The sequence below is a fragment of the Mus pahari genome, chromosome 17, assembly GCF_900095145.1.
Source record: "Mus pahari chromosome 17, PAHARI_EIJ_v1.1, whole genome shotgun sequence".
Taxonomy (NCBI): domain Eukaryota; kingdom Metazoa; phylum Chordata; class Mammalia; order Rodentia; family Muridae; genus Mus; species Mus pahari.
This window is the reverse complement of record NC_034606.1, coordinates 29655420-29680906: the sequence shown is the minus strand read 5'-3', so window position 1 is coordinate 29680906 and position 25487 is coordinate 29655420. Positions and strand designations below refer to the sequence as shown.

Here is a 25487-nt window from a genome sequence, read left to right as displayed (position 1 = left end):
TGAGGGTTCCCCCACATTTTTATCTGTATCTTATTGGTGAGACATGTCTGTTGTGTAGACCGTTGCTACCCTGTGGAGCATAGGGTAGTCCTCAGTCTTCTCACACCTGCTGTGCGTGTGTGGTGTGTAAAGGAGCAGACACTATTCAGACTCCTTGCTGTGTCTAGAGCCTCCCTGGCCTTGCAGGATGTTCTTTGGCTGACTGGTGAGATAGTAAGAAGACAGAGTGACCCAGAGTGTGGCAACTTGCAGGGTCTGGGAGGTGCTAGACAGTTTTACAGAACACCCCCATAGCTGCCCATGTCGGGCCATTTGCCCACAAGCCGGAGAGCGTGAAACCACGTGAGGCCCAAGACGTGCAGGGTTACAGTCATCTCCAGTAAACAGATGCCATGTTTTAGAGCCCCGTGAGATGCCGTCCAGAGAGAAGACACGTAGTGAACGTCTGTGTGCCTTACAGTTCTAAATAAGTGTTCATATTTGAGTGTAAATACATAGAAATGAAGATATGGTCATTTCTAGGTGATGGAAGGAAAGACGGACTGGGGCCTCTCTGCCTTTGGATGCCATGTCTGAGGTGACATCATTGCTTGGCATCTCAGCTCTGTCTTCTGTGAGTAGGAAAGTCTGGGGCTGAGGATGTGGCTCAGTCGAATGTTTGTCTAGCACACGTGAAACGCTGGGTCCCATCTCACTCACCTGGGTAAGCTGTGCATGGTGGTGTGCACCAGGGAACGCCACACTTGGAAATGGAGGCGGGAGGGTCAGAAGTGCAAGGTTGTCCTTAGCAATGACAGAATTTGAAGCCAGACTTGGGTCCATGAAGCCCAGGGATATTTGTACCGAGAGTCTTTGGAATTAATTCCTGGAATGAAGCAATGTCAGTGTTGTCTGTGCTCAGTGTCAACACAAGTTTTATTTATAGGCTCTTTTATTTTTTATTTTTATTTTTCTTATCTTTTTGTAGACTCTGTGAATGTCACACCATACACCCAATCCCACTCACGTCTCGTCCCTTTATCTGTCTCCACCCTAACAACCCTCCCCTCAAAATAAAATAGAATAAAAAGTGTCTTGTCATGGAAGCTGCAATGTGTCATATGTGTTGCACACATCTATCCATTCTTGCAAATGTACATCTCACGGAGTCACTGGTCTGGTTTGAGGCCTCTGGCTTCTGTTACGCGATCAGTACTGGATCCTCCCATGCACTCCTCTCGGACATCCTGTTGTTACCCTGTGTCATGGAGATCCTGCAGCTTTGGGTCTGCAGGACAGGCATGCCCCTCAGCAGATCATAAATGGGGTAAATGTTTGGGTGGATCAACTCAGAAGCCCTGGATCTGGGCCTGGGAGGTCGCTGAGTTGATCAGCCTGCTAGCCCTCCTGTGCCTGCATCCCCAGGGCAGGTTCTCCAGCCAACTTACCCAGTTCAGCAGCCACCTCTTTCCCCAGGGGCAGCTCTATTGTGCTGCCCAAGAGAGGTGCAGGGCCCACTCTCCCAAGTACTGTATCATAGGATCTTTCTTTAGGGCTCCAACTGAAATATAAACAGTGAACTGTTTTTTTCAGTTACAATAGTAAGTTGTAGTAGTTGTTGCTCTTTTTTTTTCTTCTTTAATTTGCATAACAAAGGTTATTGAACCCAGAACAGTTGAGTGAACTACTGTTAGAAAGGTCTGGAGAACCTGAGGCACTGGGAGGGAGAGTGGGTTTAGAAGTGGACTTCAGCCATGGGAGAACCTAGGGCTTTCACCCAAGAAGAGAGATGTGGAAACCTGTGTGGGTCACCTTATGTCATAAATGAGAATCTTGAAAACCCCATTCCTCCCAGGTGACGTGGATGTGGAAGGACCTCCCAGAGCTCGGAGAGTGTTTGGTTTGTGGGCCTGAGCTATGAGGCTGAGCAAGAGGGGGGACACTCCATGATGGCTTTTCAGGACCTTGAGCCACAGTCTGTAAGCAGCCACTGGGATTTACATCACGGGACAGGTGATAGAAGGAACACAAAAAGATAAGAGTTGGGTCCATAATGAAAGACAGACATTCAGGGCCCCACCTTCCTCACGAGCAGAGAGTCAGACCTACCTGACATGAGGCCAGGACGGGAAGTGGGGAACAGGTGGCAGCAGCAGCCTGTCACCCACTGAACACGGAACCAGTTGCTCTCTGGATTGCAAATGACTCTCTCTGAACTTCAGCTAACCTAAGTCGCTAAAATTAGAGGATTATGTGCCAAGCAATGACCTGATTGGGTGGGGCTGCCCCAATGGTCCATTTGCTGAGGTTGGTCTCTTGTCGCCCAGGCAGTCTCTTTCTTCCAGGTGGCAAACGGCTAGAGCAACTTGGACGTAAACTAAGTCTCCTAGTGAGATAAAAGGCACCTCCCTCCCAGCAGCCTCAGTCAAACTTACCGGTCAGCTAGAATATTAGGTCTGTTCTCGAACCAACCATCTGTCGGTTCTGGAAGGTTCCATGCTTTGACTGTCTTCTCTTAGGTTACATGCCACCCCTGGAACACATGGAGGGATAGTTAGGGTGTCCCATAGGAAACATTGGGTGCATTTCCAGAGGGGAATGGAGCTGTCAGACAAGACAGCAGCTGTGCATGGCAAAGCATGGCAGGGCCTTGCAGGGTGTGGCTTTCTTTCCTGACCGCTGAGGTTTCTGTTACATTGGTGATTTGTACTTGACTGGAGGGAGGGAGGAGGAGAGAAGAGACAGGGAGAGACCAAAGTGCTGCCCCAGCCTGTGGTCTTTCCTGGCTAGATGCTGGGAAATGTGAGGGCATGTGGGTAAGTGGGGAGGGCTCCACAGCCAGTGTTTCCTTCCCAGCTGGTCTGGAGGCAGGCCAGCGTTGGTGAGGCGCTGAGGGTACCGATTCCTGCTAGTTAGAAAGCACCACGTGGCTGGAAAGAAATGCTCTCTCCCTTCACTGGGCCGCACCACGAACCCTCAAGGACTTCCAAGGGGCCTTTGCAGGACAGAGCTTCTGTAGGTCCGGTGGGTTGGGGACATCCTTGCAGATGTCAGGAGGTGACTGCTCTGTAGTGGGCCGCTTCCTTGGGCTCTCAGTGGGTATTAGCCTTGTTCACCATCTCCTGTCGTCCCCTCCCAGGTGATGTCGGGCCACCTTGGCTTTGTTTGCATCCATTTATTTTGTGGGTCCCCCACCCCTTGCCCTGCCCAGTTCAGTTTTATGGGCTTTGGACAGTGAACACATATTTGACTTTGATTATGAAGGTCTTGAATGGAGAATGACAATGGTTACTTCTCATTAGTTCTGGGCCCTGGGGGGATATGAGGTGTCTCTGGCCATATAGTGGGTCATCAGTGCCAGTAGTGTGTGTGTGGGGGGGACTGGGCACCCAAGAGGAAAGTTAGGAGAGTAGCAGGGGTCAACTTGCCTGGGGTAGGGGGCGGGGGGCGGTGAGAAGGATAAGGCAAGGGAGAAAGCAGGCCATTGTGCGGCCCGACTCCAGAGAACAGGACAGTTTCACTTAGTTAGCCACGGATGAGAGGCGCCATCTCCGTTACTATACCTGGAAAGAGCAGTGGGACACTTGAGGAGTGAACAGCTTATAAGTTTCAAGTGACAAGGCATTCCTAGTAGTGTGATGGACGTTCCCAGCATCCCTCTATGCCCTGTCTAGGATGCACATCCTCCCTACATCCAGTGTTTCCTGTATGTGCTACCTGCCCCCTGGAAGCTGAGACACACAGAAAGATGGGGAAACCGCATCATACGACTTTTATTACACTACATCGCTAGGGTCTGCCATTAGTTTATCATTCCTCGTCCTTAGCAGAGCCTGATTTCTAGATTAGACTTTGTCATGGGTCTGTCTGTAGAAGAAGAAATGGGTGTGTATAGCATTCCATGCCATCTGGGGTCTTAGTTACCCTTTAGTGTGGAGGAGAAGGGGCCTTGTTGTATTTACCAGCTGTTAGTACTTGCTCCCACTGGCTGTGGTCTAAGCCCTGCCTCTTTGAATGACATCACTTAATCGTCTTTATCAAACCCTTAGTGGTCGATATTACCATCACCATTTCATGGCAGGGGAAACTGAGCCCAGAGAGGTTAAGAAGCTTTTTCTATGTAACCCAGCTACTTAGTGGTTCCCCTGGGTTGTGGGGTTCTGTATCAGTGTCAAAACTCCCACATGTGGTGCTTGAGGACATTTTGAGTATGAGCGGATTGTAGTAAATTAGACTCCTAGAATACTTAGTCAGGTTTTTATACTGACTGGCTGTAAGAGGGAGGTAAACAGCTATTGGGAGAGAGAGGTCATTGGGCAGCAGCCTGGGGTATAGGTGAGAGTTCCCTGAGCTGGCTCCTGTCCCTGCCCTTCCTGTCCTTTCATGTGTGGCTTTGTGTGAGTCATACCACCCTGGGGCAGGCTTCCTTCTCAAGAAGCAGGGGTAGCACTTACGGTACTAACTCACTGCGATTTCACGATTTCCCGATTTCCCGAGTGGCAGGGCATGGACCAACCTTGGATGCCTAGGGCTCGGTGGGAAAGAAGCACTTTACCTACTTAGCTCAGCATAGGTTTCTGAGGGCTGGGGGGCGGGGGTGGGGTTGGAGGGAGAGAAGCAGAGGTGCCCTAAGGCAGCCATCTGTTGTCCCTGAAGTCACTGGGAAAGGGAGGTGCCATTAACAAGAGGATTTCTAAATAGTGCTTCTCTCCCTTGGAACTCTTCCCCAGCCTGGTGGCTCAGCAGAATGGCTGCTGTGGCATTGGCTTTCAGAGGGAGAGGCTCCAGCTGTGTGGCACCATCACCCAGGAATCCCTGATTCCCAGGTCTGAGGTGCCAGTGTTTGGAAAACGCTTCCTGGGTGGTTAGGGCCAGCTGCTGTTTTCTCCCGAGAGCCACCAGTGGCTACTACCAAGGCACAGTATTCAGTGCTGGCCCAAGAGAGATTCCTAGCATGCAGCTGCTCCTGAGGGCCACTACCCTGCCTGGCACAGAGTGGGGTCAGGGTAGCGTCCTCTACAGGCACGTGGGCCTGTTCACCAAGCACCGCCCCTCCCAGTCCCTATGGCCCACTGAGAGCACACTTCCGGGTAACACTGCCCTCTGTCCCATCTGGAGTCCTGCTCAGTTTTATGCAGTAGGATATGTTTATGGTTTCCTTAAGGTGTTTGTGCTTGGTGTGCACAAATTGCTCATATTTAACTTTCACATCTTGGTGAGTTTAGGCATAGCCACGGTTATCATGTATACAGTGGCGATGACTAGGTGTCTTCCGATGAAACTCAGCGGCAGCAAGATGAAGGCTGGGGGAAAAAGAAGGAAGTCAGCCCTGGTCACGGAGACTCATTTAAAATAAACAGGGATTTGGAATTTTGATCCAGTTGTTGCTCGAATGATGGCTTTTGTAGTATGACATTTTCTCTTTTCATTTTTTTCATGAGTTTTGACACTCAGCTGCATGTTGAGAAGTCCTATTTTAGACGTTCTTCTATGGACCAGCCGCTTCCTGAATATTGTTCAGTGCACTTTTAAAAGAATGACAGAGGAAGAAACACGTTGGTTTGAGACTCTGAGTGTTGTCGGGATCTACATAATCCCAGACTGGACCCAGGTGTGCCTGACTCCGGAGCTCCTCGCCGTGTGCACTGATCGGATGTTCATGAGCACACACCATGACTATCATTGGATAGAATTTAAATTTCTGCTCTTCGACTGGGCAGTATTCCAGTGTCTGTAACCACACAGGCAAGCAGGTCAGCTGAAGATAGTCTGCATCATGGTATAAAGTTTTGCTGGGTACCACTGATCCCAGGAGCCAGGAGCCAGATCAGAGCCAGGTCTGAATGGGAGTGTGTTTAGAGATGCTGAAAGGCCTGAGCAGACTGTGGAAGTGACCTGTCAGCCTGGTTGGGACTTGTGTTGCCAAGTCTGTAACGACTTGGTCTCTTGGTCCACTACACACAGTTTGCATGTTGATGCTACTGCTTACTGTCCTAAGAGCTCCAAGAAGGGATGTGCTCAGCACCTCCTCTAGGCCCAGTGCAGTGCATGACCACACCCTGGGTGTTCACCCATCTGGAGGGCATGGGGACCCCAAACCTGGGAGATTCACCCTGTGGAAGGGCTTGGGAGTAAGAGCTGCTGAACCAGGAAACATGTCAGCTGGACCTAGCCCTCAGTGCTCCTCAGCCATAGACCAGGTCCCCAAAGTCCCCAAAGGAGTATTCTCTATCTTTCAGGTTAGCAGTGACTTATCTTTAAAGACATCCTGTCTTTATACCTAGAAAATATTTGATAGGCAATTCTCCACTAATTCAGAATGCCATTACTATCCATTCATCGGCTAGGGGTATCTGCCCATGTCCCCACTGCAGTTTATCACACAGGATTAGGGTGTGGCTGTGATGGTTCTGGGATTCTCCATGTCTATTCAGCATGTAGTAATAATATGTGTCTATTCACTAATATAATTCCATCCTTATTGGCCTCCTTCATACCTCCATAGTCTGTTCATTAAAGCCAAAGAAGGTTGAATTGTTGTTATTTAAATAAAACCTTGTATAAGATCTGAGGGATGTAGCTTGTTGGTGGAGCTTTTGGGTAACATGCATGGACCCTGGGGTCAATTCCCAGGACCACAGACAAAACCAAACCTCATTGAAGCACAGTCTCTGTTAACATTATTAGGCTAAACCTATGGTTGAGTTAAGGCTTCCAAACACTCACTTTTTAACATTTGCCAATGTGTTAAGTAGCGCCTGTTTAGTTGCTGTCCCTCTCTTAGGACCACTGGTTTTCTAGGGTTAAGGGCAGATTGGTTACTCTGCTGAAGTCTCGTTAGAAACAATTGTATATGCCTGTTTAATAGATCTTGAAACTATGGGAAATGTATTTATTTTATTTTGTTTTGAGATAAGGTCTCACTATGTAGTCCTAGCTGGCCAGGATCTTGCTTATGTAGACCAAGTTGGCCTCGAACTCACAGAGCTCTGCCTACCTCTGCCTCTACCTCCTTCATGAGAGGAGACCCTGGACCCCCGTGCTGACTCAGGGAAAAGTATGAATGCAAGCTTGCATCCTCTAAGTGCTTGGAAGAAAGGGGAAAGCATCGTGTAGTGACCCTGCTGCCGTGTTTTGTCTTTGAACAAGGACTGTCCAGTGGCCTGGCACCACCTGAGAGATGCATGCTGGGGCTTTTGTTTTTTCTTTAGCCTTACAAATGAGGCTCTTGTCTTCAGTGGACAAGATTATAGCATCAAAGCATATCAAATGTGAGGAGACCTCAGATGTGTGTTGTGTGTGTGTGTGTGTGTGTGTGTGTGTGTGTGTGTGTGTTCATATGTGGGCATATGTGCACAAGAATAGAATTTGATATGAAATGTCTTCCTCAATGGTCTCCACCTTATTTTTTGTGACAGCGTCTTTCATTGAGCCTAGAGCTAGACCGACTGGCCAGCCTTCCTGTGAGGTCCTCCTCTCTCCCCTCCCCACAGCCGGAGGCACACATTGCTGTGCTCAGCTTTGTGTGTGCGTGGAGATCTAACTTAGAGCCCCATGCTTCCATGGCAAGCCCATTTCTGACTGAGCCGTCTCCCCAGCCTCTGACTGCAGCTTTTCTATCCAAAACTTCAAAGCAGCCAAGACAAATTTGAATCCCATGTGTGAGCTTCTCCCCAGGCAGCCCATACTAGCAATTTAGTGCTTAGCTGGCCAGAATAAGAAAACTGAACCATGAGTTAGAAGTCTGAGATTCAGATAATCCACACATCTAAGCTACACGACACACTGCTAATATCCAAAATTAAGATCAGTACTTCATGAGGGTGCCTTTGATCTAATTAAAAGTGTCAGGATGGCTACTGGTGGCTAAGAGAAAATGACAGTAAGATTAGGGGTGAAGTGTTTGACAAGGGCTGAGACAACCTTTAAAAGTTACCACTTGTCTACAACTGTTCTCTTCATTGTCTTGGAGGACAAGTGTTCGGGCTGTCACTGTGATAATATCGCGGGTGTTCTCATTTGAGCCTCGGTCACTGTGTGGCGCTGTAAGCAATGTGAATACTTCCCTGGGCATGAGACCCTTGTAGCCATGGCCTCATCTTATCCTAGGAAGTGACTGTCAGCCACTCTGCTCTTACCAAGAGATCATGACATCATTTATACGACCCCTAATGTTTGGGCAGGACTTTTGAGTCTTGTTAATTTAAGGCATAGAGTGACAATTTGGGGGGAGAGGAGGCTCAGGGACGGGATGCAGAGCTCAGAGGACCCGTAGGAAGGTCCTCTCTGCTTGGCACATAGGGTGGGAGTAGTTTAGCCCAGCAGGGCAGCCAGACGTGGAGATGTTCTGTTCATAGCGAAACCTCCTTCAGACTCAGAGATGCTTCTGTTTTTTGTTTGTTTGTTGTTTTGTTTTTTCAAGACAGATTTTCTAGACTTCTCAAACCTGAAGGCTAAAAGCCACTCGGGCTCCCAGAGGCTACAAGGAGAAGTTTGAATGAGAGACACTATGTAGTTAATTGAGATGCTGTGACTCAGGGAACAGCTGTGTTAAGGGCACACCCCTTGAATGCCTGTACATCCATGGCTTTGAGGTTTTCTCCACCCCCCCCTCCCGCCGCCAGATTTCGAACATAACTGATTTTCATGAGTTGCTCTTCATGTTAGCCTCCTAATAGGCTCTTTTATTGTGTGTTCTTGCTACTTTATTACTACATCCTCTTAATCCTGTGGAGTGTGTTTCAGCCTCATTTAGAAAAACGATGGTGAATTCCAAGGGAAAATAAATCTGAAGACTTCGTTGTAAGTAGTGAATGTTTATTGCGTAGTTACTATTTATTAGCCCTCTTCTTGGGGGAAAAGCCTTACCAGCTGAAAGAAGTGACCAAGGCTTGCAGGAACTCTTTTACAGGGCCCTTGGAATGGAACAGGATTATGGGTGTAAGTTTATAATTTTATTATTAGGAATAGAATGAATCATGGTCACCAAAAAAAAAGTCTCAAGTGATAAACAAGCCAATAAAGTTCGAAGATGAATTCTCGGAGGGGAAGGAGTAATTATTTGAATTATATTTGCCTGTTTAATTAACATTTATTGTCTTCTGGGTAACAGGCACTGCTGGGTACTTTTACATCTGCTATTTTATTTAATTACAAAGAGTTCTTCACTTGCAGATAAGATTTCCCAGGGGCTTCCCAGGGCTAATGAGTTAGCCTGCCTGGTGTTTCTCGGGGCCCAGCTGCTCGTGGGGATCACCTAGGGAGCTGCAGGGCCATCTGGTGCGGGGCCTTCCTCCTCTGGGATCCTAGTTACCTGGGCTGGATTGGCACCCTGCAGCAGCAGGTCAGAACTCTAGCTACCCAAGGTATTCCACTCACAGAGGAGAATACCACCCGAAACTCCTCAGCAGTGAGCAACTGTTGCGACGTTTGGCAGCTGAGTTTGTGGTGCCATGTGGAACACACCCGACACCTGTTTTGTTTTTTTTTTTTTTTCTTCCTTTGTCTGTTTCCCATTGAGTGGGGTGTGGGGAGTGTCAGGATAATTATGGAATGAAGCAGGCTGGCAAAAACGTTTCCTGAAATGTCTCAACTCCAGAATTTCCCGGGTTAATTTATAGTCTGACTTTCCTCTGCTGTGTTGGTCAGAGACATCCTGTAGGTGACTTGCCTACTCAGAGGCTGTGTCTGTGTGTGGTGGCGTTTCTCAAGTGTAGGGGTCAGAGAATAATTTGTAGGCGTCAGTTCCCTCCCTCTACCGTGGCTGGAACTCAGCTTGTCAGGCTTGGTGGCAAGCATCTTAACTTCATTTTCACTGAACCTTCTCATTGGCTCTCTTTCTTATGAGAGAAACAGAGACAGGGAGACAGACAGAGACAGAGAAAAAAGAGACAGACAGACAGACAGAACCAGCATGCACCTCGGTGCAAGTATGGAAATCAGAGGACAACTCTGTTGGGTCAGGTCTCCCACCTTACGGGCGTTCTTCAGGCTTGTGTGGCAAATGCCTTTACCCATAGTGCCCACACTGTGATTTTTAAAAAATATTTATTTATTGGGAGCATGCACATGCTGTGTGACACGAGTGTGGAGGTCAGAGGACAAACTGTGGGAGTCACTTCTCTCTCTCCTTCTATCACCTAAATCCTGGAGACCAAACTCAGATCATCATGTTTGGCAGCAAGCATTCTGTTCAGCCATCTTTTTTTTTTATTTTTCTTTTCTTTTAAAAAGATGGACTGCTTCACGAGTCATCCTTGCTCAGGGGCCATGCTAATCTTCTCTGTATCATTCCAGTTTTAGTATATGTGCTGCCGAAGTGAGCACCTGTTCAGCCATCTTGACCCCAGCACCTCCTCGTTCTTTTGAGATGGGGGTCTTTCACTGGCTCAGACCTGTAGCCAAGTTAGCCAAGCCGGATGGCCATTGAGATCCAGGGCTGACCGTCCCACATGTGGCCTAGGTGGGCGTCGCTGGCAACTGGCCCCCTGGCATCCAGTCTCATCCCTCTTGCGCTTGGCCTAGCCACAGGTCAGACTGGCATGGGCTGTTGGCTCTGCCTGGATACTCTCCTGCCTCTGGACAGCTGGGATTTGTCTTGTAGCTGTCATTGTGGATAGAATCCCCTTGGGGAAGCTCCCTCACTACTTTTTTGTCTGGCTGAGCTAATGGAATACCCTTGCCTGCCCACGCCTGTCCTTGTACCCCTCTGGCCATTTTAACTGCACTAGCTCTTGACGTCAGAGCCCTGGGTGGCTGGAAGGCTCAGTGTGTGGCTTCTGAAGCCGCAGTTCTGCCTTTTATATCGCCACTGTAGCAAAGGCTGCTGGATCTCAAAGAGGGCAGGAGACTTGGCCCAAGTTAGGTGGCCCTGGAAACTGTGATGAGTCTGCGGTATAGCCCAGTTTCTCTTTGCAAGAAGTGAGAGATAGTCACTTGTCTTCAGATACCACCTCCCTACTGCCAAAGGCACTGTGTCCTGGGTTTGCATCAAGGTTACACAGTGGTCAGCTTCCTTAGTGGTTTTAAAAACAAAGCAAGCCAAGACTTTCGTGAGAGTTCCCATTGCCTTTTGTCATTTCTAGGATTTTGTGCAAGGCCTTAAAAAGTTTCCCAAGCCGGGCATGGTGGTGTACGCCTTTAATCCCAGCACTCAGGAGGCAGAAGCAGGCGGATTTCTGAGTTAGAGACCAGCCCGGTCTACAAAGTGAGTTCCAGGACAGCCAGGGCTATACAGGGAAACCCTGTCTTGAAAAACCAAAAAAAAAAAAAAAAAAAAAAAAAAGTTTCCCAAGAACTTGTCCCCATGTTCTGTTCTAAAAATCCTGTCAAAGAATCAGAATAAGAGGGATGGGAGAAGTGGCAGTTATGTGTCTATGAGTGTAGTATGTGTATACATGTATAATTTGTTTATGGTATATATGTATGTATGATATATATATATATATATATATATATATATATATATATATATACCTATGACATGGTGAGTATATGTGTGTATGTGTGGTGTACTCATAGTGTATATCTGCTGTGTGATATACATATATGGGGTATATGAACTGTATGTGTGCTACATGTATGTAGTATGATGCATGTATATGGTATGAGTATGCATGATATGCATGTGTGTGTGCATGTGTGCTTTCACATTTGTGTGATAGGTATGTTGTATATGTTTAAGTGGAATATGTGTGATGTGTATTCATTGTATGTGTGATATGTGCCATATATGTACATATGTGATTTATAGGTGTGTGGTGTGTGTTTCATTTGTTCATGTATATGGTATGTTCTGTGTACATGAATTTGTACATGTGTATGGCACGTAATGTGTTATGTGTATGTTGTGCTTGTATGTGTGCAGTGTGTTTGTGTAGTATGGCATTTAGGTATATGTTTGTAGACTGTGTGGTATGGGTTATACTTATATATGGTGTGTATATGCGTGTGATATGGTATATGTACATGTGTGCATACACACTTGAAGATATGGCTGTGAGTGTGGCTTAGACAGCCTTTCAGTTGAGTCTTCTCTTTCTTTTAAGCATTTGTGATGAGTTTAAAAGAGAATGTTAAAGCATACAACAAGAACAAGGGGAAGGCACTTGTCCCTGTGAACAGAAGCAGAGCTGGCAAAGCACACGGGGTGACAGCAGCAGACAGTGGCCTCCTGAGACAAGGAGGCCCAGCCCCACACCTTTTGTGAATAAAATGAAGCTGGTTAAGTGGCTTCCGGTATTTTCAGAACTCAATGAAAAGCTAAGTGAAAACTCCCTGGCAGCTGAAGATTTGATCTTGGCCAAGGGCGCTCACTCGGTTCCACTCCACCTGGCAGTGAGTGTGTATGGACGCACCTCTGCCTCCATTTCAAGGGGAGTGCTGGTCATGTGTTAAGGGGGCTGCTGTTGAACCCTGGTTTTCTGAAAACTCTCTTTGATGCCTAAGCTTCCGCTCTGAGAGATTGGTTTCCAAGAGTGAGACCTCTGAGAGCACTGTGCTTGCTTGCTTTCTTCTCTGTGTGCAACAGAAACCCCCGAACAGGAAGTGATTCAGGGACAGAATGACTGAGATCAGTTCAGAGTCAAGTTGAGCCCAACATATTTTTCTGGGACCAGGGCTTCTATAGCCACCCAGGATTCCAGGACCCTTTATCTTAGAACTCAGAATCTCAGAGGACAGCATGACCCCACCCCACCCTCTACTTCTGAGACTACGGGGTCCAGCCTGATGGTCCTTACTTACAGATGTTTGGGGCTTTGCCTTGTCTGTGCGACTGTCAGCAAATTACTTCTCAGAGTCAGCTCCTTCTCCCCCATCCCCATCTCTCCTATCCCCCTCTTTCCCTCCCCATCTCCCTCCTCCCCCCTCCTCCATCCTTGTGATGGCTAGTGTTATTTTCAGCACTAAGTGAGAGACAGACTTGAGAAACATTGCTGCTGTGGGTCTAACCTGCGAGCCATGGGCTGCATGCTGCAAGGGTCGTTTTGAATGTAGCCCAACACAACATTGTAAACTTAACTTAAAATGTGACATTTTAAAAACTCTTACTTCATTTACTTTTTTTTTTTTTTTTTTTTTTTTTCCTGAGGCAGGGTCTCACTCTAGTTCTTGATGGTCTGGAATTCACTGTGTAGACCTGGCTGTCCTTGAACTCACAGAGATCCACTTGCCTCTGCCTTTTGAGCACTGAGATTAAAGGAGTGTACCTGCACGAGTTTCTGTGTATCACGTATGTGCAGGTACCTTTTAAAACCAAAAGAAGGTGTCAGATTCCCTAGAGCTGGAGTGACGGTTGTAAACTGGTTAGTGTGGGTGATGGGAATTGAATCGTGGTCCTCTGCAAGATCAGTAAGCATCCTTACCATTGAATGATCTCTCCAGTCCAAACATGAGAAATCTGTGTGATGTTTGTTTTTGTAACTTGATTGCATACGTTTGTTTGTTTGTTTGTTTTCTTCTTGTTTAGTGTTTTAGGGGCAGGGCACAAAACCAACCAAATAAAAACAAACCCCCCAAATTGTGGCTTTCCTGAAACTCACTATGGAGACCAGGTTGGCTCTGAACTCACAAGAAATCCCTCTGCCTTTCTCTCCCAAGTAGTGGGATCAAACGTGTGTGCCACTATGCCTGGCACTCGCATAGTTCTTGAGCAAGGTCTTTGTAGGTGACAGTCCCATGGTACCATGTGTAAAGATGGGACATTTTGGCGTGGTCTGTGTGTAACTGGCCCTTACAAGTCGTCCTCTCAGACCATGTTACTAGTACTGGAAGGGAAGAAGTAATAGTGAAGGCCAGGATTTCCTGATGGCTTTCAGCGTGCTGCTGTAACTCGCTTAATCATTGCTGTCACTCTTCTTACAGGAGAAGACGCCGAGGCCGGGAATCTGAGGCCCTTTCAAGGCTGCCGCATTGGTAAGTAACAGAGCTGGCATGGGACCCTAGCTACCTGGCTCTAACCCTGCACTGCTCACTCTCACTCTGAAGAAACAAACAGAGTGGGCGGCAGTGGCCCAGCTGTGACTTTCACTTCAGTAGACGCATCCCCACCCCATGGAAGTGACAGCACATAATGCATCATCTCCTTCGGCCCATGAATGTTGAGAATCTGTAGGCTGTTGAGTCAGAGTAGGAATTTAAAGAACTAATTTTGGAGGTGAGGCGATACTTCTACACTTCCTGCCACAGGTAATGGTAGCAGCAAAGATTTCTGAGCCATGAACTGTGTGTAGACATTACCCAAGTCACAGTAGCCCTACCAAGCTCAAGTTCATGGGAAGGAAGGACCTTGCCCCCAATCATTCTGTGATGGAAGGCAGGCTTGCAAGCAGGTGCTGTTAACCAGCGTAATTTTTGTCACCCTCTGAGGGCACCTGTAGGGTGGGGGTGGGGGGACATTCTCTTTAAGCTCAGGTGCGACCCCCCCCCTGCTGGCAGGGCACAGACATTTTCTGTCTTCTCTTCCTGTGCCTCTTGGTTGCCTCACCACATTCCACGTGGCTGGCCAGCTTTGTGGTGATGTGTCAGCATGGTAAGGGCCCCTCAGCACGGTGGCCCAGGGCAGCCTCTGCTCTTGCATGCTTTAATTTTTTTTTTTTAATGGAGTTATGTGTGCAGTTAAATACAAACCTTATTCTTTACAGCTGGATAAATGTTTACTATCCTACCCAGGTTAACTGCCCTGAATCAGGAGACGCAGTATTCCCAGCATGCTCGGGTGCTCCCTAGAACTGCCTGATGAATCAGCACTTTATCATGTCTGTGTTTTCAGCTTATACAGATGCAGGCATAGTTGTTCAACAAAGCAGACTGAAGGCAAAACCATCTTAAATAGCCTAGGTGGTCCTATCATTTCTCCCGGTCGGCCTCTGTCTCGGAAGAGTATGATAGGAGGCCTGGATCTGCTATTCCTTCTGTTAGTCTTTGTTCTCAGTGCCTTTGAAAATTTGAGCATCTCATGCCATCAAGTGTCTCCTATATTTATAGACTGTAATTATCATACAGCATGCCCCCTACATTCAAACTATCTCTTCCATATGGTGCTTAGCTTAAGACATTCAGTCCAGTGCTAAAAGAAAGACGATGTTGTATGTCATAAAAGATAGTCGGCCAGTCTTCAGTGTGAGGCCATATGGGATTTTCGAACCACTTTGGAGTTTTCAGTTTTCATATTACATTCCGATGTTAGATGCTAAACCTGGAGTAAGATGCATTTTATAGAAAGCCTACATTTAATATTGAGTGGGGAGGGGACAGCGTCATGGGAACAACATTTGGAGCCTGTTCTCTCCGTTCTCCTTTATGTGGGTTCTAGGGACTGAGCTCAGGTCACAGGGCTCATGTGGAAAGTGCCATTATTTACTAAGCTCTGTGGACAGCCTGTAAGCTGGAATTTTAATGCCAGCAGGAATGAAGCGTGAATGAGTGACTGCATTGGGTTCAATGACCTGGAAGTTTTTGCTGAGATGGTATACAGAGCTGATTTGCACAAATACTTCCCAGTACAAATGTGGAGTTGATGGAAATAAGAGCATTGGGTCTTGAGGAGTCTGTAACAAAACATTCTAGAAATCAACCAGAAATTCAGAGAGACATGAGAGCCAGTGGTTATGTGTGGAAAGCTGTGACACATACAGGACTTTTGTAGGCAAAGAGTCCAGTGAGTGGGGTGTCAATTGTACAGTGAGTCTAGAAATGTGGCCTGAGATAAGGTAGGATTGAGTATCCAGGAACCTTAAAGGAAATGTTTATTTCTTTATGACAGTGGGACTAGAAAATTTCACTATCTGGAAGTTTAACCATGAGTTGAATGAGTGTTACCCACAAGAAATAAAAACTTGGTACTGTACTACACACACACACACACACACACACACACACACACACACACCCCGAATCTCTATCTTGATTACTTATAACATGATGTCCTTCAACCTGAACAGTTAACGTGAAACTTAGTTTAACCAGTACCACAAACACAAACTCAGTCCTACAGGATATTTCATCAGTGCATTCCTGACAGGATTCGCATAAAGAGGAAAAAGACTACCTGTGCAGAAGTCACAGATAGACACTGTAGACTGACTACTCGGGACAAGCCATTTCAAGATGCTGGTAAATTTAACCGTTCAGTAAAACCAAGAAACAGTGTATTTAAAGTGATTGAGGACTAGTGACGTCAAAATGTAAAGCAAGGGGGAAGAAGATCTATAAACCAGCCAAAAATGAAATGAAATGAGAGTTCATTTTATTTAAAACCTAAGGGAAGGGCTTAAGGAATGACTAGCTGTGGAGAACAAGTGAACCATCGCACAACATTAACCCTCATTAAGTGTGTGCCAGACACTGTTCTGAGTTCTTGGCTCAACCCACTTAATCGGCAGAACAAATTGTGAGGGGGCATCATTATGGCCATCTGTATTTTTATTTGTTTATTTTACATCCCTAATTAAAATATGATGACGTCATTTCCTCCCTCCAGCCTTCCCAACATCCTCCCTAGTCTCCACTTGATGGGCTCTTTTTGTTTACTGTTGTTGTAAACATAGAGACAAATACATAGATGCAACCCGCTGAGCCCATTTGTATTTTTCCTGTGTATACGGTTTCAGGGCTGACCACTGGTATTAGATAACCAGTCAGGGACTCAAATCTGGGAGAGGCTAATTAATTCTCCTCCCAGCAGACATCAGTGCCCACTAGTTCTCTGTCTAGGGGTTGGGTTGCCGTGAGATTTCCCCCTTCCATGTTAACATGTCTGGTGATATTGTTATTCGGGTCTAACTCAGCAGCCCTTTCTAAGAGTCACATCATAGACTTTCTGGTTCTCGGACCTTCAAGTGTTACACCTCCTCACCCCCTCTTCTGCAGTGTCGCCTGAGCCAGTGCTGTAGATGTGTTCATTGGAGCTGGGCTCCTCACAACCCATTGACCTTTGCATTGTGAACAGTTGTCGTGTCTATTTTATAGATGGGGGGGGCTTATGCAGTTAAATCTGTTATTCATGGTTGTACACTTGTACTGGTAAGGACAGAGCTAGGATTTGACCCCAGCAAGAATCAAGAGTAATTACCAAGTGGAAAAAGGGATTTAAGTATGAAAGAATAGTAAAGAGACACTGCATAGTGGGGCTAAAGGAGAAACCATGCTAGGGGAATGTGAGGATTAAATGTCTTCTGGGATGTTCTGTAAGTTTTGAGATGCAAGAATTTCCGAGCTGGTGAGCATCATGGGTATAGTATGCAGGGAAGGGCGGCAGAGCCTCCCTTTGCACTGTAGTATATGTTGATGTGCCAATAAATGTTTACAGCAGTCTCCATAGGGAAAGGCAAAAAAAGCCTATTTGTGGCATTCAGTGATTTCTTTTTAAGATTTCTTTTTACTTTTAAATTTTACTTTTTATGTGTATGGGTGTCTTGCCTGCATGTCTGTCTGTACACCATGTAGCACCCATTGGGGCCAGAAGAGGGTGTCAAATCCTCTGGAATTAGGGTTACCGATGGTTGTTAGCCAATCATGTGGGTGCTGGCAAATCGAATCCGGGTCCTCTGAAAGATCAGCCAGTGTTCTTTACCAGTGAGCCATTCACTAGGCCTGTGTCTGCGGCTTTTTATGGTGTAAATATCCCCGCAATGACCAGTTTCAGGCAAGCAGTGCAATGTCTCTGAACTTGGAGTTGAGAAGCTGTGAACGTCGTCGTCACATCTCTTGAAACAACATGATCTGGCTTCGGTGTGTCCCTGTCTCACGTGTTCATGCTATTTTAAGCTTCAATTCTGGGTTGTGCACCTAGGGGCGGAATTTCCAGGAAGTAGTAATGTCATGGGTGATTCACAGGGGCAAGAAGAGACAATGGGACAGGAGCAGCGAGCGCGCTCTGCCCTTCTCTCTTCCCCTGTACTTAAAAGCACAACAGGAAAGCAGCCCTTTGTGATTGCGGCAGGCGCATGGCATACTCCTCACAGTTTGACACTGTATGCATGTAGCTAAACGCTAGGGCCAAGTCCTTGTCCTCCCAGGGCTGATGACCTCCCCAGCCATAGGTTTTTGGTGGGATTTACAGTATCAGATATGAACTCCATCTTGGGCAGTGAGTCTCAAATCTAGTCATAGGACAGTTGGGTGCCCCATGACAATAGTGCTACCATTGCAGGTATAGAGACATCCTGCCCGGCAGGTTAATGTTATAATTTGTGGGGTTCATGGCAGGGCAAGGCCGCTGGTGCCCTTTCTTTACGAGTACTCTGTGTAGCACCGTCTGTCATCACAAAAGCTAAAGAATAGGAAGGGAGCTTGCTCTCAGTTCCAGCTTGATTTCTCTCTGTCTTACAACCAAGGGGTGTGTGTGTGTGTGTGTGTGTGTGTGTGTGTGTGTGTGTCTTCAGGAATAAGGTCTTACCATCTAGTTTCAGTAGGCCATCCAAAGGAGACGCCAGAGCCTGTATTCTTTGGAGCTTTGCTAACCAACAGCTTATAAGGTAGCCAGGATTTAGTTTTGAGTTGCAAGAAAAGCAGTATTCAGAAAAGTAGTCATTCATCTATATGGAAAGAGAGGAGCATGGATATTTTTCCGTATCTGTCGACATACACGATATGGATACTTGCTTGGCTCTGCTTAGAGTATAGCTGGAAATCTGTTTGCGGGCAGGTGACACCCGACTCCATGTCCTTTTATAGGCCTTTGAAGCTTTAAAATTATTATTATTATTATTATTATTATTATTATTTATAGACAGTCTTGTTTTATATCCCGGGCTAATTTATAACTTGTTGCGTATCCCAGAACAGTCCAGAACCAGTGATCCTCCTGTGTCAGGCAAGTCATTATACCACCATGTTTGGTCATGTATTGCTGTTTGATGAAGAATCAATTTTACCTAAAAGACTACTTGGGACTAGGCACGGAGGTACATGCTGATAACTCAAACACTTGGAGAGGTCTGCAGGTTGAAAGTGAAAGACCAGCCTGGACTCCACAGAGGACGAGACAAAACCGCTTAGGGAGCCTTGCACACGAGAGCCCTTCCAAAATTTAGAGGGAGTTAGCAAGTCTCCAGTGGGAATCCAGCGCTAAATACTAGGCACTTCTCTGTGCCGTCTGGTCTAGCTAGTACATAGGCCACTGCAGGTCTCCTCAGTGCCCGACTCTGCCTGGAGTCTCAAGGAATCTGTAAATAAGTGATAAATATCTGTGAATCCCATTTTCAAGATGTGTGTGGTGTGGTGTGTGTGTGTGTGTGTGTGTGTGTGTGNGAGAGAGAGAGAGAGAGAGAGAGAGAGAGAGAGAGACTAACTTGTGTCAAGTCCTGGCATGCAGTAGATGGAGTTTGGTGGCATTATTTAGAGGGGTTTTATAACCAGGCACTGCTTATCCATCCAAGGGATTTGTAATGTATCTTAAGCTTCCCTGCCACCTGCCACTAATTCCTGGTGCCCTCCACCTCCTGGGTTACTTGGAGGTTTTTCTGTCATTATTAATTGTTTCAACTTGAAGTCTATTTGCTCTGGAAAGTCAGAACTCTTGTTTCTGGAACAAACGAATCCCCGATGTGTTTAGCAAGCAACAGAGGTGAGAATTTGTCCCCCTGTGTCATCCTTTTTTAGACTTATTTGATCCACCCACCGCCTGTCCAAGATGGATCATCAAAGGCCCCAAAGACACTAGCTTCTGTTCACTTGACAAAGAACATTTATGGCCTTTCTTAGCGAAATAGATGTTCCCAGAGGAGCTTTTCATTGTTGCTGCTGTTGCTGCGGCTGGCCACATGTCGAACTCAGGAGCTGGGTTATAGAACCAGAGGTTTCTTCTCTTGGCACTCCCTGGTTACAGTTTGGAAATAAGTTCCCTAAGTGGGTTATACATCTTAAAAGGCCTTTATGATGCTGTCTGTGGTTGGTGAGGAACTGGGGGTGGCGACTAGCTTACAGAGTCAGGAGATGGGCATGGCAGCTTCAGCTGACAGGGGACATCCTCTGTCACAGGCACCCAGTGATGGTTCATTTGGCTATGCAGTTTTCAGTTCTGGGGGCTCAGGGTTCCACTGAGCTCTCGGCAGATCACCATCATGGTAGCAAGCTGGGATGCAGAGTTTCAGCTTACTGGAAGATGGGTGTGAATCAGCGGTGACATCTGACTCCCTCAGACCATCATTCTGTCTTCATTGCCTGAGTGGAGATGGAGAGCGGGTTTAAATACTGTTGCCCTGGGAGATCCTTTTCTGATGCCCCTTTTCAGGCTTGTGTTGCTAACTCGACTGTCGTCTGACTGGCCTGCACAGCTGTAGGAAAGAAAGGGTGGCCACCTCCTGGTCCCTGACAACCTCCGTGTCAGACTGTGAGCCTAGAAAGGTGACGTGGGTCCGCCTGCTTCCCGTGCTCACGGGAGCTCAGACATCTCTTGTTTGGATGCTTCCCACCTCTGAACAACTCCAGCTTGAGCTGCCTTCTGTTGAAAGCGGATGTGATTGCTTCTTGAAAACTTTAAAGATAGAATTTAAGGTGTTAAGAATCCGAAGCCGAAGGTCTTGCCAAGTCTGGACACAGTTTTTTTTTTCATCTCTGGATGAGACCCATATCCTTTCCAGATTGGGGCATCATTTAGCAGTTAGTGGTTCTAACTGGTTTAGAAAGGTCACCTTCCTAATAATCCAGCTGGAAGTCACAGAATTGATCTTACTGTCCCTCTGGCTAACACGCACACGCCCAAACCCGTCTCTGTTGCTAAGTGCACTCGGTAATTCGATTCACCATTCCCAGACAGTCCTGCCCACTGGAGAAGGTAGGCTGGTTTCTGAATGCCACCTGGGGCACAGGGACAGAGAATGTGGCTAGCGGCTCCTTCCCTGAGGTGGTTTGGGAACTGTTTTTGAATGATGGGTAGGCAAGAGCAAAGGAAGTCCAACGAGACAGGTTTTTAAACTCGTGTTTACTGGATGAGTGAATGAACTGAGGAATGAGCAGAGGAGAGCGGCAGCGAGGGCTGGTTGTGCAGTGCTTGTTGTGGGTTTAACAGATGGAGCTTTGTAAAGAAGAGGGGTACTGCTTTGAAATCTAGCCATTAAATTAACTGAAATATTTAACAAGAGACACGAGAAAGACATGTGATAGCTGTTTCTAGGTGTATTCAGGGCATTGACAGGGCAGGGGCAACAGTTGGGTCCCTACTCTGTGTCCTAGGTGCCGGGTAGACACTTTGTTCTCATCTTGCTTTAATTTTTATTAGAAAAATCAATTGTTTGCTGACCAGCCAGGTGGCTTAGTGGTTAAAGTGCCTGGTGCCAAGCCTGATGACCTGAATTCAATCCCTGGGACACACAGAAGAAGGAGAGAACCAAGTTCTACAAGTCGTTCTCTGGCCTCCACATGTACGTGCACACACACAGACATACACACAGACACACATACACACACAGATATATACACACACAGACATACACAGACACGCACACAGACACTCAAATACACACAGACACACACAGACATACACAGACACGCACACAGACATGCAAACACACAGATACACACACAGACATACACACATTACAGACACACACACACACACAGACACACAGACACACTGAAAGTTTATTAGCTTTATGATCTAGGACTAATTGTAATTACTATCTGGGATATGCCTTTACACCATTCAATCTTTTTCCTAAGTTACATTGCCTTTGGGAATTGAGGTGTTTATCTACTTGTTTATTTTGAGATTGTTTGGTTGTGTAGCCCTTGGACTCTCTGAAGTCTGCCGTAGCCTCTTGAGTGCTGGGATCCCAGGTGTACACACCATAACTGGGTCTTAGTTACTCCTGATAATTTGTTTTTGTTAGAGAAAGAGGCTGTGTCTCAGAGAATGGCTTGGCTACTGTCTGCCTGGCAGGCTGCACAGAGTCCATCAGGTTTCTTCAGGATCTAATCCTAGAGTCTTGATGTCATTGCCTTCTGTATTGTCCACTCATTCAGGTACTCGGTCAAATACTCAGGAATGATTTCATCAGTACTTGGAGGTGTGGGGTAGTGGATGAGGGAAGCCCTCATTTCCCTAGAGTTTCAGTTTACCTGAGTTCCACATCCTTTCTGGTTGTTAGCCTACCCTCTAGGAACGTGGGGCTGTGGTATTGACAGCCGCACTAAGTAGCCTGGGACCCCTGATCTGTAGGCAGACAGCACATCCGGAAAGCTGGGAGCCCTTGTTTAACGTGTCCATACACTCTCGTGGGATGCTGCTCCTGACAGGAATGGGGGTGTGTGGTGGGGTGGGAGGCTTGAGGCACGCCTTCCCTCTTCCCACTTTCCTGGAGCTGTGAAGCCCATTATTATGCACATATGATGACCCTGGTTTCTGAGTCTCAGAGCAGAACCACGTCAGCAACAAGGTCAACTGCAGAAAGGAAGGGAAATCACACTGTGGGTACGGTCTCTCCTGTTCCTTTACATGGCTTCTTCAATCTAGGGGACACTGGTATAATTACCCCGCCGTGCAGAACAGGGAGCTGGGGCCTTGGCTATACTTATAGCTTCATCCCAAGCCTGGGTGCTTCTCTATACTTAGGGTGTCTTTCAATGCCCCAGCTAGAACCTGGGGCCTTAGAGGCTTCTGAAACTGCAGGTGATTTGATTCTTTCTTTCTATTCATTTACTGGGGGGGGGGGGACTTGTTTCAGGGCCCCTGTACAGAAAAGCTTTTAAGCCCAAGTTCCAGAGTGACCAAGACCTATTTGTGCCCTCCTCCGAGAGAACCTGAATCTGAGTTAAATCATCGGAAATGTGCTTACATTTCTGCCCATCCTTGTAGTGAGTCATTCAGGATGGCTCATCAGGTGGGGCGTGCTGAGCTTCCACTGACCCAACTCCCGGGTCAAACCCGGCAATTCCAGGGAAGTGATTGACAGGAGCAGGAAGTGGGACGGCCTCCAGGCACACTTTGATCAGGGCCCTGCCTTGTTTTCTTGGTGATGCTTTGGGCTCTGCACGTCTCTCTCCTGGCTTCATTCTCAGGTTCCCTTCCTTTACAGCAGCCTAGGAGGAAGAGGTAGCATCTCCCTGCAGAGTCCTTGGACAGAATTTCCACTCTTCTCTCTGCAGGATCCTCTCAGGACCTGCATCCCCTTCTCAGACCAACCACCGTGGCAGGGCAGAGACAGCATTGTCTTAGACTGCTCAGGACCCACCTTTGGGATTGAGGACAAGTGTGTGTGGCTCCTGGTAGGGGATGTATGGAAGAGATGTGGCCAAGAGGCCTCCAAGTGGTTTCTCTGGGAGGGTGGAAACAAAAGATGGGTCAGGAGGCTCCGCCTCTTCTCATGGCAAATTCTTCCGGCAAGTCCACCTTCGTTGGTTTGCTTTGTTTCTTTGAAAGCTTAGCATTTTGCACGTTTTCACAGTGACTTGAGTCATATCTCTTTCCAATAGGCAATTATTTCTATTTTACAGATGAGGAAACCAGCGTAGGGAGGGAGCTTAGGGTACTGTTGGTATGCAGGCACTAGCGAGCCAGCCAGATGTGTCTGGCCTGTGGATTCCACTCTATTTCCCTTTGGGGTAGTTTGTAGAGAAAATAAAATCTTAATAGAGGCCCTAAAAGGGGGTTCCTAATGATTCTTTACAGTAAGCAGGGCCTTGGGCGCAGTTATCACTTTTCATTTCCAGCTTTTATTAGGAGAATCCTGCCTGCCTCTTTTTTTTTTTTTTTTTTGGTTAGGCAACTGTGGATGGGAGGAAACTTCTTTTCCCAGGTTCCGGGAAGCAGCATCGAGTGAGCCCCCGAGAAAAGCAGAGCCGTTGTGGACTCACAGTGATTCAGAAGATAGAGCCTCAGATGCTTTTACAGAAATGGGTTTTCTCAATCCTTCCACTTCTCTGCCTGAGGCTGCCGTTTGTTTTCTTAAGCAATAGAGTAACCATTATGTAATCTATACAATGCCTCCTTCCCTTGGGCCCAAGTTAACCGTGCCTTCAACAATGCGGAGTGTCTTTTCCTGTTGGCAAAGAGTTTACATAAAGCTAGTGGGAGTCCTAAATTAAACTGCCAAAGCAAAGGCAAACAAGCTGGGGTTTCTGGGCTTCTCCAGGTACTGCAGGGACAACGTCCCACAGCACAGGCAGCTGATTGGTTGAAATCATCTTGTGCTGGTGCAAGATACAAGGGTGCTGTGCTCTGTGCAGAGCATGCAATGCCCTGAACATAGTGGCCAGGTGACAGGGCACTGTTCAGAGCCCCCCTCCTTTACCTGTTTTCTACCCCAGGAAACACATTTATCTCAAGAGAAATGAAACAAAAGTGGAGACCCACATGGTAGGTGGTGACTACCTGACAAAGGAGGTTTTGTAAATGTCCTAGATTTCTCTTGTGATGAACCAAAAGCAATCTGGGGGGAGGAAAGGGTTTGTTTGGCCGGCCTACTGATTACACTCTGTAAGCAAGGAAAGCCAAGACAGAAAGAGGTAGGAACTGAAGAGGAGACCGTGGAAGATTCCTGCATACTAGCTTACTTTTTCCCTAGCTGGCTCAGGTACCTTTTCTTAATACAGCCCAGGCCCTCCTGCTCACAGATGATATGGCTCTTTGTGGACTGGGCCTTCCTACATTGATTAACAATTAAGGGGATACTTCATAGACATGCCTATTGGCCAGTGGTTCTCAAGTTTTCCTAATGCTGACCCTTTAATATAGTTCCTCAGAGTGTGCTGAACCCCAACCATAAAATTATCTTTGTTGCTGCATCATAACTGTAATTTTGCTACTGGCATGAATCGTAATGTAAGTATCTGATAAATATGGGACCCCTGTGAAGATCTCATTAGACACCCCCCCCCGGGGGGTGATGATGCTCAGGTTGAGAACATCTGGCGTAGGCCAGTCTGAAGGAGGTAACTTTTCAGCTGAGATTCCTTCTTGTCAGGTATGTTGGAGTTGGTGCTAAGCTGACAAAAACTCCGACAGTAACTTAGGTGCTGTCATTTTTTTTTTTTTCTTTTTGAGTTCTTGTGTCTGTTTTCCCACTTCCAGATTATTATTATCCCTTACGTTCTCTACTTACTGTTCTGGGTCACAGACGAAGAGCAATTCAAAGCACAGTCGTTGGTAGACCTCCTCTCCCTGGATTCACTCCCATCGGTTCTCAGCCATGTAATTTTGGAATTCCAGTGACCCTGAACGTGGCAGAATGGTTCGGAGGAGGTCTAGAAAAGGTGTGAAGTGAAACAGGCCATGAGAAATGCCTGTGGTTAGGGGTAGGGTTAAATGTCAGGTAGACACTTGATCCTTCAACAAGGCTGTTGAGACTTGTTGACCCTAGAGACCCACCTTGATGGCTGTCATTAGGTGTCATTCAGATTGATTCCCCTCCAGCAGAACCTGGCTTTACTCTGGTATAACCACAGCTCCTAGAGACTGGGGTTGATGGCACCTGGGAGGTGCCAGGTTGTATGTGTACATGTGTATATGTATGTGCATAGAGGTGCCAGGTTGTATGTGTACATGTGTATATGTATGTGCATAGAGGTGC

The 25487-nt window shown here is 46.9% G+C and overlaps 1 protein-coding gene and 1 pseudogene across 2 annotated transcripts in view; one reads left to right on the top strand and one right to left on the bottom strand.

Annotated features, from left to right (window-relative positions):
- Fam49b (family with sequence similarity 49 member B) overlaps positions 1 to 25487 on the top strand; it is a 132634-nt gene that overhangs the window by 21562 nt on the left and 85585 nt on the right. Inside the window, exon 2 of one of the 2 annotated variants that reach the window (XM_021216915.2) lies at positions 13843 to 13893. The gene's annotated coding sequence lies outside the window, so the exon portion shown is untranslated. Of the gene's footprint in view, positions 1 to 13842; positions 13894 to 25487 lie in introns of those variants that run through there. The other variant, XM_029531121.1, reaches the window with a different exon arrangement.
- Positions 10207 to 10305, bottom strand: LOC115062479 (annotated as a pseudogene).